The sequence below is a fragment of the Mustela lutreola genome, chromosome 2 (assembly GCF_030435805.1).
Source record: "Mustela lutreola isolate mMusLut2 chromosome 2, mMusLut2.pri, whole genome shotgun sequence".
In the NCBI taxonomy this organism is placed as follows: domain Eukaryota; kingdom Metazoa; phylum Chordata; class Mammalia; order Carnivora; family Mustelidae; genus Mustela; species Mustela lutreola.
This window is the reverse complement of record NC_081291.1, coordinates 152,722,308-152,730,061: the sequence shown is the minus strand read 5'-3', so window position 1 is coordinate 152,730,061 and position 7,754 is coordinate 152,722,308. Positions and strand designations below refer to the sequence as shown.

The 7,754-nt window shown below is 36.0% G+C and overlaps 1 non-coding gene across 1 annotated transcript; it reads right to left on the bottom strand.

Moving 5' to 3' along the window:
- Positions 1 to 232: 232 nt before the first annotated feature.
- LOC131826141 (U6 spliceosomal RNA) lies at positions 233 to 339 on the bottom strand. The gene has a single exon (XR_009351437.1). It is a non-coding gene; the product is annotated as a U6 spliceosomal RNA (small nuclear RNA).
- Positions 340 to 7,754: the final 7,415 nt, after the last annotated feature.

Below are 7,754 nucleotides of genomic sequence, written 5' to 3'. Positions count from 1 at the left end.
TATTTATCACTAGCTCCAATTTCAGTAATTTACTGCAAAAGAAATTACAAAAATCCAGGATTTTAGCTTTTAAAATGCAATGAGAAAAGATGTCGGATTTTGAGTAACTACTGAAAAAATTATCTAACAGAAAAATCTGCCCATGGGAAATGACTTTCAGAAGGAAAGTGGAGTTCCAGACGAACTATGTTATATCAGAGGAGAATCGTCTCAGATTGCCCTTTTTTTTTTTTTTAATATGGAATGCTTCACGAATTTGCATGTCATCCTTGCACAGAAGCCATGTTAATCTTCTCTGTATTGTTCCAATTTTAGTATATGTGCTGCCGAAGTGAGCACCAGATTGCCTATTTGGAAAACTTTCATGATGGATAACTTCAAGATCAGGACCTTTTGCAACAGACTTAAATAAAGACTTAAATTAAAAAAAAAAAAATGAACCTAATACCTAATATTATCATTTGACATTGATTAAATGCTAGGAAAAAAATAAAAAGAATATGTTTCATACTGTTAGGGCATTACTGTGTTTGTAAACCTTTGCTGTTAGTAATAGGGTATAAAATTAAAGAGCCCATTTTCTGGAGCCAGACTGCTTACATTTAAATTTTTTCTCCACCACTTTCTAATTAAATGCTCTAGGTTTCTTTAGCTGTAAACTAGAGATAGGAAGAGCATCAACCTCACAAGTTTGTTATGTTGTTTAATTTAACTAGTACACATAGAATGCATGCAATATGGTCATATATAACAACTTAATCAATTTCTTTAAAGAACTTAACAATTATGAATTTTTAAATTAAGGATATATAGACCTTTAAAAATGGTTCCTCTATTGCCAGACGTAAAGCATCATCTTTACTGTAGTTTTTTCATAGTAATTAATAAAAAAGGACATATGCCCACTTTAATCAGACTTGCTTAAGTCTAATACAATGAAGTGGGACATTCTTAAATTTATCTGGCCCAATGAAAAAGGTTAATAGCCAAGATATTTGCAGTAACTCGTAAGTAGGCATTCTTGAGTTATGTGTCCTAAAGCACTTGCTCATCTGCCATTACTTGGGAACAGTAGCTTATGGCAGTCAAAAACCTGAAGCTTTCACATGGTCATGGTTATGAATCAGGAAATGGGGAATTAAGCAGAATCAGAAAAGCAGATGTTGCCTCTGAGTCAAGAGTCAGTACAAGACCTCACAGAAAGAATGACTCATGGTTCTATGCCTTTTAGAACAATATTCAATGTGACTAACATGTTACCAAATTAAATATCTGCTCAGGACAGTCAAAAAGATGGCCTTGGATTTTTTAAGGCATATTCAATAAGCAAGATTGAGATAAGGCAGAGAGAGATCCCAGAAGACTAGGACATTAGAGGTTATGATTCTCAGCAGGGAGTAGGGTTAGGGGAGACTGGAAAAGAATTCTTTAAAGCTGCCTTCTTTACTTTTACATGTCTTCTGACTCTCTACTACGTCCTGTAATATAAGATAATTCCAAGAAAATGAGGATGAACTTCCACTCTAAAGAAGCTATATAGTTTGCTAGTGATTAATAGACAGATGGATAGATAATATATTACATAGATATGATATATATCATTCAACATTCGTAGAGGTTATCAATTAAAGCATTAAACTCAATAAAGAATAGCTCTGTCTAACTGTTTTTCCATGTCACTGTCTCATAATTTAGGGATAAAAATCTCACCTATGATCTGCCTTCAGTCTTTACTGAGTGATCATGACATGCTGAGCACCACGCTAAGAGACATGTATGCATTGCCGAGAGATTTGCATGCATTCTACAAATTCAAAATTAAGTACTATTATTATCCCCACTGTATACATGGGGAGACTGAATCTCAGAAAGGAAAAGTGAATCTCCCCAAATAACACTGTTTACATGTAGATTTGTGATCTCAAACTCAGGTCACCCTGATTCCATCCTGAGTACTTAGGCTTACCGTGAAGCCACCCTCAACTCAAGCCTTTTACTTTTGCAGTGGACACCACCTGGGCCTTTCATAAATCCTAGTACTCAACCTGCACCTCGCACCAATTCAGGAGGAATATCTGGGGTGGAACGCAGGCATCTGTTATGTTTTTAGAGTTCCCCAGATGAGTCTAATATCCAGCCATGGGTGAGAACAACACTTATGTATTCCACTTAAAATTTCATAGCTCTCAATATTTCCTTTAAATATATTTTCTTTACATAAAACCTCTCATTTTCATAATGAAAAAATATTTTTCTTGGAAATTTATGTCCAATTTAGGTCTAACTATTCTCAAGACTCTGAAATGCTTCTGGACAGACCTAATCCAAATGCTTATTTCCTACTGCCATTTTTCTCTTGGTTCATTACTTTTTATCTTATGGATCAGAGTATTTCAATATTTAGTAAATTTAAAAGTATCAATAGCATGATGGTTAAGCATTGAGAATTTGGAGCTGACATGCTCAGGTTTGAACCCCAGCTCTATCACTAACCTTGTGCATTTTTGTGCCTCAGTTTTATCATGTATAAAATGGGACTGGTAGGGGCACCTGGGTGGCTCAGTGGGTTAAAGCCTCTGCCTTCAGTTCGGGTCATGGTCCCGGGGTCCTGGGATCTGGCCCCACATCAGGCTCTCTGCTCGACAGGAAGCCTGCCTCTCTACCTGCTCTCTGCCTGCCTCTCTACCTGCTTGTGATCTCTGTCTATCAAATAAATAAACAAAATCTTTTTAAAAAATTTTTTTAAAAATGGGACTGGTAGTAACAGCTAACTTACAGACCCGTGTCAGAATTAAGTGGAAAAAAGTCCCAGAATAACTCCTGTCACGTAGTAAAAAAAAAAAATCAGTACATTTTAGTTATTATCATTATTATTTTGTGCATAACAAGAGAATGTGTTTTCCTTTGTCAAGTGCATATTCATGTGATAAAGATCTAATCATATTTCACGTTGGACAACTTTCGAAAATTCTCCCCAAATCTAAAAAGTCATTTTTCCTCATTAGAACTAGGCACATAAGGACCCTCTTTGTAGTGCTGGAAAACTGACTGCCAAGCTCCTTTTACCTTCACCACTGAACATGAGCCCCAAATACTTGTACCAACTCTTCTGATCTGCCACTATAACCACTCACCTATTTTGTTGTCTTAGAGCAGCACTCAAGCAATTCGACTCCACTGCTAAGCGGATGCTGTTGTCATTAAGACAAGTTCTAGCTCTGGTGTAGCACCTGGAGCTTGAGTCTATTTTTACCTGTGTCATTTTATCAATGCCTCCCAGGGGATCAGAATTAAGGAGGCACTATGCAGTGGATACAGTGGTGAAGTTTCAGGCCTTCAATAGTATATGGGCAACAGAAATTTGACTCTCAACTGATACAGTAACATTTATATCATAATCTTACAAAGTTTCTCAGTTTAGCGATGACACTATAACATATATTTTGCAGCTGAATCTCCTTTTCTCTTCTGCTTTTCTTTTCTCTATAGATCTCAGCCTAAAGGCTATAGATTTTTTTTTATAAGTGAATGACAGACTATTTTCTATACATATTCTCTTATCTCTATGCTGCAGTATATTTTATTCAAGCCATTTATTTTTTTCCTTTCTCTATTTTGGTCAACATATGCTATTCCACTTCACCTCTGAGAGGTACATCTTTCAGAGATGGCTAAGAATAAATAAATAAATAAGGATAAGAAATTTTTTAAAGATAATACAAATTGATTTTCATGTGCAGAACTGGTTTGTTAGCTTTATTTTGAAATCTGAAAACCATAATCAAATTTCACACAGAGGAAAAGATAGGGATATTCACAGAGGGTCTGGTCAAGTTCTAAAGGCTTGAACAGAAGTGAGCAGATGAACCAGGGAAGTCCAGAGTCTACACCAAAACAAACAAATAGACTGAAGCATAATTTCAATAGAGGCCATGAAATAGCCAAATGTGCTACATTCTCTGAAAGTTCAGATACATAGAGTAGCTGAGGGATAGCTGGTACCACAGCCTCTGTCCAGAAGGCCGAAGCCAAGACCAACGTGGCCTGCTCAGAGCCGAGGCCGAAGCCTGTCAGTCTGGGCTCAGCTAGAAGTTTTCCAAAGCAAGATGAGAAAAAATTTCCCTATTACTAGGAAATCAATCACTTGGCCTTGGGAATATTTGTCATACATCATAAAAGTAGTACCAAGGAGTACACTGTGCATATTTGGAAAGACACATCAAGCATTAAATGGTGCCTCAGTGTGTTCACATGTCCTGATAATTACGCAATTGTCTACATCATACACTGTGAGTAGCTTGAATTGTTCACACGTTTAGACAAGAAACTATCATTCCAGACATAAATGATACGATAATGTCATCTCCATTGCTGTATGTGCCGTGGCAATACTTGCAATTTTATACTTCAGCGCCCATTCTTTGAAAGTACACATTTGTATGCTATTAGAAAAGACTTAAAATCTTATTATTCTAGTACTCATGGCCAAAATTCCTAATGAAATACATCAGATATTGACCACATTATACTAAATCATAACCCCTCTACGGTTTGTACTAGTTATCATAGGACCTGACACTTTTTACATTTCAAAACAAGGGTGGATACAGTGGAGTTTTTATACCAGGACAGACCTGAGCTATTACTACTAAGCCTATTATTCTACAATGAAAGAAATTTAGGCCCATGTCAGAGCTGGGAAAAAAATCCCCTAACTCGGTATTCTTCAAACATTTTGAATGATATGACTTGTTTAAAGGAAGCATGCAAAACCTCAGTGTCTTCGATTCTTAATGGAATACTATCAAATCGCTTTCCCTTAGAGAATTGTTGTAAGGTTAAATAATATGACATAAGGAAAGATCATGTAAAATAAATGGAGATTTATAATAATAACATTATTATTTCTGGCTCTAGTACTATAATAGCTATCTGATATTTCCATAATTTTTTCCTCTAGCTTCATTAAATAATCTTTAAAGCCATAATTATCTTAAATATTACAACCACCATAATATTTTATGAAACTATTTTTTATGAAAAGTTTGCCTACTTCACAGATGTCAATTTGCCAGCCACATTTTTGTAGTTATGCTCAGAAATCAGATACAGACATATGCTTTTTAGTCTTTTAGCTCTTAGCATAAATTACATTCACTAACAAGTTCCTACTAAGAGAACATGGTTTCCATCTAGAAACTTGATCTTAACAGCTAGGACCCTAAAATCCTCCAGGGTCTTCTGAAGGTATTTAGCATACCCACCTTGCTGAGGAAGGGACTTAATGATAGAGTGGGGCTCCAAATCCCTCAAGTTTCAAATTCAGCTGCTTTCAACCTCTCCTCAGGACCTCTCAGATTTGCGGCTTCTTTCTCCTTTGGTTTTTGCATTTGTAATTTTATTATTTAAGGTTATCAATTAACTCAGCCAAAATTCTTCCTTCATTGCCACCTAAGTGCATAAGGAGTGTTTAATTATTAACAGAGGCTAATAAAACAGTCAGTTTTTTTGTTGATGGTTTAAAATATCGAGAAGTCTCTCTCCAGAGACTTCTTACTTCTTGGAACTATGTTTCTCCCTCTGCCAACAGCCACCAGAAGTGAGGAGTGATGAATGCTGCTACTAGCATTGTACCCAGCTGTGTGAGCAGCATGATACAGGTTCCCTTTTGTGTCATTGGCTTTACCTTGTGCAATCCCAGTTTCTGTCCTCAGTGTCCTCCCATGGATATCCTGGAGAGAATTCACTCAAACATCACTAAAGACATTCCAAATCCAACGTGTTATCTGAATTCTCCTTGATAATCATACTGAATAAATTTGAGAAAGTGCCAAACAAAAACAGCTTCTCTTCATAAAATTCACTGATTAGCCAAATTATAGGGGAGGGGGAAAAAAAAAAAAAACAAGCAGAGACTGCAGACTTTCATTAACTGATTTTAATGTTATTTATTCATTCATTTATTTATTCATTCAATTTGGACAGCAGCTGTAACAAAGTGATTTGATTTTCACTTCTCATTCCATGACACTCTATTATTATTGGTCTGTGCATAGCTGTCTGTTCATGTTTCCTCATATTCCCTTCATCCTCCATCCCCAAATATTGTTCCTCTTCCCTCACAGGCACCTACACTGACATACTTAATGTATGTCCTTCTAAGCTATCTTCTGTAAATTAATTTACCTGTATATACACCTGTAGTACTTATAATTTATACATTTATAATGTGCACAGATGATTCTCGGTTTTTTCAGCATAATATTTGGAGCTCTATTTACATTACAATATGCAGACCTAGATCATGCCTTCTGACCACTGAACAGTATTACAATTATTTTGTGTTCATTCACATTTTATCACCCTCTACTCGGATGTACTTCATGATTTAAAGACAGTGAAGCTGTGACTACTATACAACAGATACACTGAATACACTTGTCCTCCCAGTGGGAACTGGGAATTGGGCAGTGGTTAACGAAAAAGTAAGAGTAGAGAACCTATTCTTTTTAATGGGAGGAAGAAAGAGAAAGGCAAGCATCACTCATCACGGTATGCTGGCTGAAACAGAGACAGAGGACAAGATCATTTCCCTAGATCAACTACTACAGTTAATCCACTGCTTTGTAATTTGTGTGATCCCTGCCTGGCCTTGCCCATTAAGCCCATCCTATCAAGTTAGGCCAAGAAGATAACATTTAAGCTTCTTCCTCAGCCATCTTCATTTTCCTTCTTCCAACTGTTTGGCATTCCATGCCCATAGTTCTCACCTTGTCTTCTACCTACAACTTTGTGCATGTATTTTGAATCCCACACCTAATAAAGCCCTGGCAGGGCTCACACAGTTCCCCTTTATCTGGGATGTGCATTCACCCTTCAGACCTTTGCATCAAGTTCCTCCAGCAAACAATCAGATGTCTCAAATTCAGCTTAAAGGCCATCACCAGTAATCAATATTTCATCAGAGTTTGCTTTATTAAAAGGAAGAGGAAAATACGGATCAAATAAACAAAACTGATAATAATTAGCTGTCAAGTTTTGGGAGATATGAATGGTTGAGATGCCATTCCTCTAGCAAAGAAAATCAATGGGTAGTACATCACCTTCCAAATATCTGATCAGCCTAACCTAATTGGACTATCACAGATCCATGAGAGATTTATTGCAATACCCTATATTTCATCTTTACTGCCCAAATTGGACAATTTGATTAATTGGCCTATATTTTCAGTCATCCTTAAAATTTTTCTAAAACTGGGCTTATTTCATATGTGGTATTTCACCAAGGATTTTTCTTCCCTGGGTTTTTTCAGTGGTGACGCTATACCTGAAAATTGATATAGGATGCACTGATACAAAGAACATTATATAAAAAGAAATTTTATTAGTTTTAAATGAGTTGGAGATGCAACACTTCTCTCATGTGATCTACAGGAAACATTCCAGATACTGTGTCACATAAACAGACCCTGTTTTGAATATGAAGAGCACAGTGATAACCCAGTACAACATGATCAGATTTTCAATTCTTTATTTCTATTTACTTTTCCAAGAAATTTCAAGATTGTAAGATTTATAGACTATGATTATAACACAGATTTTATTATCAGGTAGACGTTATGCAATTTATTAGTCATTAAATATCAAATCACAATTATTGCAATAAGACAAAATTAAGCAAAAAGACACATATTTTAAAGTATACCCACTCACTATGCAGAAGAAAGAAAGAGGATAAGGAAAATATGAAATCA